At 43.4% G+C, this 6,469-nt stretch overlaps 1 pseudogene; it reads left to right on the top strand.

The window, feature by feature from the left end:
• Positions 1-3,938: 3,938 nt before the first annotated feature.
• Positions 3,939-6,462, top strand: LOC129715632 (NACHT, LRR and PYD domains-containing protein 3-like; annotated as a pseudogene).
• Positions 6,463-6,469: the final 7 nt, after the last annotated feature.

Here is a 6,469-nt window from a genome sequence, read left to right as displayed (position 1 = left end):
AGGGGTTGAAAGTCTCGGCTTCATGATGAGATGGCAGGGATATTTCAGTGACCAAGAACACGGGGTAAGTGGAAGGAACACGGTGACTTATGTTTCCTGTCACAGAACTGACTGCATTAAGGGGAAGAGCTAATAGTCAATTCTAATAGTCAAATCTAAAATGGAGTCGTTCTTCAACAAAAGCATAGTCTAGTAGAACAAAAGAATGGACCTAGGGTTGAGATTTTCGATTGGAGAAAGGCTAACTTTGATGAGATGCGAAATGATTTAAAAGGAGTGAACTGGGACATTTTGTTTTATGGTAAGGATGTAGAAGAGAAATGGAGGACATTTAAAGGGGAAATACCGAATCTTTATGTTCCTGTTCGGTTGAAAGGAAACAGTAAAAAGTGGAAAGAGCCCTGGTTTTCAAGGAAATTGGACATCTTGTTCGGAAAAAGGAGATCTACAATAATTATAGGCAGCACGAAGTAATTGAGGTGCTTGAGCAGTAGAAGGAATGTAAAAAGAATCTTAAGAAAGAAATTAGAAAAGCTAAAAGAAGATATGAGGTTGCTTTGGCAAGTAAGGTGAAAGTAAATCCAAAGAGTTTCTACAGCTATATTAATAGCGAAAGGATAACGAGGGATAAAATTGGTCCATTGGAGAGACAGAGCGGACAGCTATCTGCAGAGCCAAAAGAGATGGGAAAGATATTGAACAGTTTCTTTTCGTTGGTATTCACCAAGGAGAAGGATATTGAATTATGTGAGGTAAGGGAAACGGGTAGAGTAGCTACGGATACTATGCGTTTCAAAGTAAAAGAAGTACTGACACTTTTGAAAAATATAAAAGTGGATAAGTCTCCAGGTCCTGACAGGATATTCCCTAGGACATTGAGGGAAGTTAGTGTAGAAATAGCAGGGGCTATGACAGCAATATTTCAAATGTCATTAGCAGCGGGAATAGTGCCCGAGGATTGGCGTACTGCGCATGTTGTTCCATTGTTTAAAAAGGGTTCTAAGAGTAAACCAAACAATTATAGGCCTGTTAGTTTGACTTCAGTGGTGGGCAAATTAATGGAAAATATACTTAGAGATAATATATATAAGCATTGGATAAACAGGGTCTGATTAGGAACAGTCAGCATGGATTTGTGCCTGGAAGGTCATGTTTGACTAATCTTCTGGAATTTTTTGAATGGATTAATAGGGAAATTGATGAGGGTAAAGCAGTGGATGTTGTCTATATGGACTTTAGTAAGGCCTTTGACAAGTTTCCTCATGGAAGGTTGGTTAAGAAGGTTCAACTGTTGGGTATAAATGCAGGAATAGCAAGATGGATTCAACAGTGGCTGAATGGGAGAAGCCAGAGGGTAATGGTGGATGGTTGTTTGTCGGATTGGAGGCAGGTGATTAGTGGGGTGCCTCAGGGATCTGTGTTGGGTCCTTTGTTGTTTGTCATGTGCATCAATGATCTGGATGGAAGTGTGGTAAATTGGATTAGTAAGTATGCAGATGATACCAAGATAGGGGGTGTTGTGGATAATGAAGAGGATTGCCAAAGTCTACAGAGTGATTTAGGCCATTTGGGCTGAAAGATGGCAGATGGAGTTTAATGCTGATAAATGTGAGGTGCTACACCTTGGCAGGACATATCAAAATAGGACGTACATGGTAAATGGCATGGAATTGAAGAATACAGTTGAACAGAGGGATCTGGGAATAACCGTGCATAGTTCCTTGAAGGTGGGATCTCATGTAGATAGGGTGGTAAAGAAAGCTTTTGGTGTGCTAGCCTTTATAAATCAGAGCATTGAGTATAGAAGCTGGAATGTAATGTTAAAATTGTACAAGACATTGGTGAGACCAAATCTGGAATATGGTGTACAATTTAAGTCGCCCAATTTTAGGAAGGATGTCAACAAAATAGAGAGAGTACAGAGGAGATTTACTAGAATGTTGCATGGGTTTCAACAACTAAGTTACAGAGAAAGGTTGAATAAGTTAGGTCTTTATTCTCTGGAGCGCAGAAGGTTAAGGTGGGACTTGATAGAGGTCTTTAAAATGATGAGAGGGATAGACCGAGTTGATGTGGATCAGCTTTTCCCTTTGAGAATAGGGAAGATTCAAACAAGAGGACATGACTTCAGAATTAAGGGACAGAAGTTTAGGGGTAACATGAGGGGGAACTTCTTTACTCAGAGAGTGGTAGCGGTGTGGAGTTAGCTTCCAGTGGAAGTGGTGGAGGCAGGTACGTTGGTATCATTTAAAAATAAATTGGATAGGCATATGGATGAGAAGGGAATGGAGGGTTATGGTATGAGTGCAGGCAGGTGGGACTAAGGGAAAAAAAGTTGTTCGGCACGGACATGTAGGGCCGAGATGGCCTGTTTCCGTGCTGTAATTGTTATATGGTTATATGGTTATGGTTAATGGCTCGGTGCCAAGTCTGAATGGTTTTGTAAATTAAATGGAACACAATATGGGGGACAGTTTGGCATTTCAATAAAGACATTACGATGGGATCCTGCAGCAATAATATCTGCTTCTCTCAAGGCCATAAAGAAGCCACGATTGAAAAACATAGATGACGCACAATAGATAAGTAATAACTTGTTATTGGATGAGCTTGATTTGGACCCAGATTTTCCTATATTCTGAAAGGCTGCAGAATCTTTCAGTCATGCCATATTCAGACTTGGTAGGAATGTTTTACTGATAAGAAAAATATATAATTGTGCTAACTTTCCTTTGTTCTGTGAGTGGAGCCCGAGAAGCACTGAGCACCGTTTGTGCTCTGTGTAGATCTTTGCCACTCCCGTCTGTTGAATCAATTAAAGATTGCCATGGACCTTTATAAATATTTGTTGCTATCTGCTTTTGAAGAAACGAACTTTGGCACAGTACGCTCACCTTATACTGAATAGTACAATGGAGGCACTGATCTCTGATCAGTTTGTGTCCTGTAGATCTGGTATCAGGAATAAAACCTGTGCCCTGGGGATTTCTGAGAATGTTCCATTCTGAACCAGCTGTTCTTCCTACACATGCATCTTAGCACAACAGTCAGGAAGCAGTAAACTTGTAAATCTGAATCAGTAAACGATAATATTTCTCAAGTGTCATCAGTTTCATTGGTCACATTTAGCTCAGTTCCTTAAACCACAGAGGGCATTATGCACAAGCACAAGGAACTGCAGATGCTGGTTTACAAAAAAACACACAATGTGCTGCACAAAATAACTCGGTATTTAGGGATGCTGTCTGACCTGCTGGATTAATCTAAGACATTAAACTGTTCGCTTATCATTCAAATGACAAATAAAATAAACAAAGTACATTTGCTAAAATCTACGATATCAACACACGTCAGTTATTTATGCATCTGTGGGAAGAGAAGCCGAGTTCATGTGCAGTGAGGGGGCGGGGGTGAGCTGCAGGAAATGTACAAGAGAGTGATGTCTTTGATCGGGTAAAACTGGGGTAGGTATAGAAATAAAAACGTTATCTGATCAATGAGTGAATGTGGGCTCAGGGGGTAAGAATGTAAATGAAAGAACATAATAGCTTCATAATGCAGTGCAGGATGAAATGCAGGTTGGACTGGACACGTCCATTCCCAGTGGGATACAGTCCATGTGAGGACAAAAGTAATTGGATCAATTTCACATCAATTTCAACACAGCCATCATTGGCCTGAATGGCCTGTTCCCGTGCTGTACTCTGCTGTGTTCTCGGACACTGCCAGGTGTGAAGCGAGTTTCACACAGTCAGGACTCTGGGAGTACACAGTTTGTCAGCACAGTGTCATGGGTGTATGAAGAGGCAATCCAATGCCTGTCACCATGCTCAAAACTACCAGAATATCCCATCACTGAACAGTTAATTCCCTCCCCATTAGCATTGTCTCAGTCACTTCTCAATATATTCATTGTTGTTCTTCACAGAGTGTCGCTGAGCTCGTGGTAAAGGGAAATCGCAGAGACAGTTCCATACTCTTCCTCAGTCTGGTGATGGAGAAGGGTAACCGTGCCCGGCGGGTGATGTGGGAATCCTTTGTGAAAATGCAGAATGAATTACCAAAGCTGGACAAAATACTGAAAGAAATCCAGGAGCTCGGTACGGTAAATCGACACACTGAACTGAATATCACATTGAAACACTGGAGTTAACAATGTTATTCAAGTTTGGTTTAATGAATGCTCGTTGATTTGAACAGGTCCTGATCCACAAGAATACACGAACATCACCAGAAGTTTAACTGAATTACCCTCTCATATGGAAGGTGAGTGTTGAAATGTACAGTTCACACCAATGACTTGTTAGAATTGATGTAATACTGAAACTGTTCAGAGCTTTGCAGAATGGGAAATCAGGAGATCAAAGGCTAAGCAATTGTTAGACTGACACGGGGATTCACTATGGATTGCTTCTTTGTCTGTAGATTCAGGTTTAGCTTAGTTTAGTGTATTATCACATGTACCGAGATACGGTGAAACACTTTTGTTGCATGTTATCCAGTCAGAAGAAAGACGACACGTGATTATAATCGAGCCATTTACAGTATAGATAAACTATGAGGGAATAACGTTTAGTGCAAGGTAAAACGAGGAAAGTCAGATCAAGGATAGTCTGAGTGTAACCAAAGAGGTAGATAGCAGTTCCCTGATCACTCGATCTCTGACATACACTGGAACTATTAAACTGTATTAATTCAATTCCTCCCGAAGTTAATTGTACAAGATTTTGCAATGTGTCAGGTGGTGGGAAAAGATCTGTGAAATCCAGTGCACACCTGGGGGAGAATGTGTGTGCAGTGATACCCCACACACTCCTGGCAGCGTCCTGACACACTGTGTAATCCCACACACCCCTGGCAGCGTTCTGACACGCTGTGTAATCCCACACACCCCTGGCAGCGTTCTGACACGCTGTGTAATCCCACACACTCCTGGATGGGTCTTGGCACACTGTTTAACCCCCCACACTCCTGGCTGGGCCCTGACACACTGTGTAACCCCACACACTCCTGGATGGGCCCTGACACACTGTGTAACCCCATACATTCCTGGATGGGCCCTGACACACTGTGTAATCCACACACTCCTGGATATCCCTGACACACTCTGTATCCCACACACTCCTGGATGTCCCTGACACACTATGTAACCCCACACACTCCTGGATGGGTACTGACTCACTGTCTAACGTTGAGTTTTCAGTTGAGACACCTAACATGTGTTCATTATCTGCCTGTTCCCGTGCAAGATGTTCAACGGAAACACAAGGAGACTCTGCGGGCACAGACTGAAACACTGAGGGTGAACACTATGCTGATGAACGAGAAGGTTAAGGTTTTCCAGCTGCTTGACCGATACGCCAAGCTCACAATCATCTCCACTGTTCGAGATCGGACACTGGTGGAACATGAGCTGCTGGCAAGAGGCCGGGACCATGAAGAGTGGAGAGAGGAATGTCTCCGGGGAAAAAAAACTGGAAAAAATCAGGACAGATCAATTGTTCCACAGCTGCTTTACTCGGAGTAAATCCGGATCTGGGAGTTCGTCTGCCGTGGCCGGAGTCCCGGGCATCGGAAAAACAACAATGGTGCAAAAGATTGTTCATGACTGGGCCACGGGGAAAATATACCCACACTTCCAGTTTGTCTTCAGTTTCAAATTCCGGGATTTGAACAAGATTAAAGACAGAATAACCCTGACGGAACTGATTCGTGATCAGTATCCTTACTTTGGGAATATCCTGGGAGAGGTCTGGAAGAACCCAGAGGGATTGTTGTTTATATTCGACGGTCTGGATGAATTCAAGGGCAGAATCGATTTTGCTGACAGTCGGAGAGACACAGAACCTCAGCACCAGTGCCCAGATCCCGAGCGGGTGTGAAGTGTCTGACATTGTGTACAGTTTAATCCAGCACAAGCTGCTCCCAGGGTGTTCAGTGCTAGTGACCACCCGCCCCACTGCGTTACATTTACTGGAAAAGGCAGAGATCAGAGTCCGGGCTGAAATCCTGGGATTTGTTGGTGAGGAACGGAAGGAATATTTCACCAGGTATTTTGAAGATCAGACGGTGGCAGCAGCTGTTTTCAAACATGTGAAGGAGAACGAGATCCTGTACACCATGAGCTACAACCCCTCCTACTGCTGGATCCTCGGCCTGACATTGGGCCCCTTCTTCACACAAACACACCGGGACCCGCAGCAAGTTCCCAAGACCATCACACAACTATATTGCTACTTTATTTACAACATCCTGAAAAACCACGGCCGTGAGATTGAGAGCCTCCGTGAGGTGTTACTGAGGGTTGGTCAGATGGCCTTCACTGGAGTGGCCGAGAAGAACATTGTGTTCACAGATGAAGATTTGATCGAATACAATCTGCAGCCTTCCCAGTTCCTATCCGGGTTCCTGATGGAACTTTTGGAGAGAGAGGATTCAGCCCGGAGCGTAGTGTACACCTTCCCGCACC

This window comes from Leucoraja erinacea, unplaced genomic scaffold (assembly GCF_028641065.1).
Source record: "Leucoraja erinacea ecotype New England unplaced genomic scaffold, Leri_hhj_1 Leri_1287S, whole genome shotgun sequence".
NCBI lineage: Eukaryota > Metazoa > Chordata > Chondrichthyes > Rajiformes > Rajidae > Leucoraja > Leucoraja erinaceus.
Note: the sequence above shows the minus strand (reverse complement) of the source record. Positions and strands in the feature narration are given on the sequence as shown.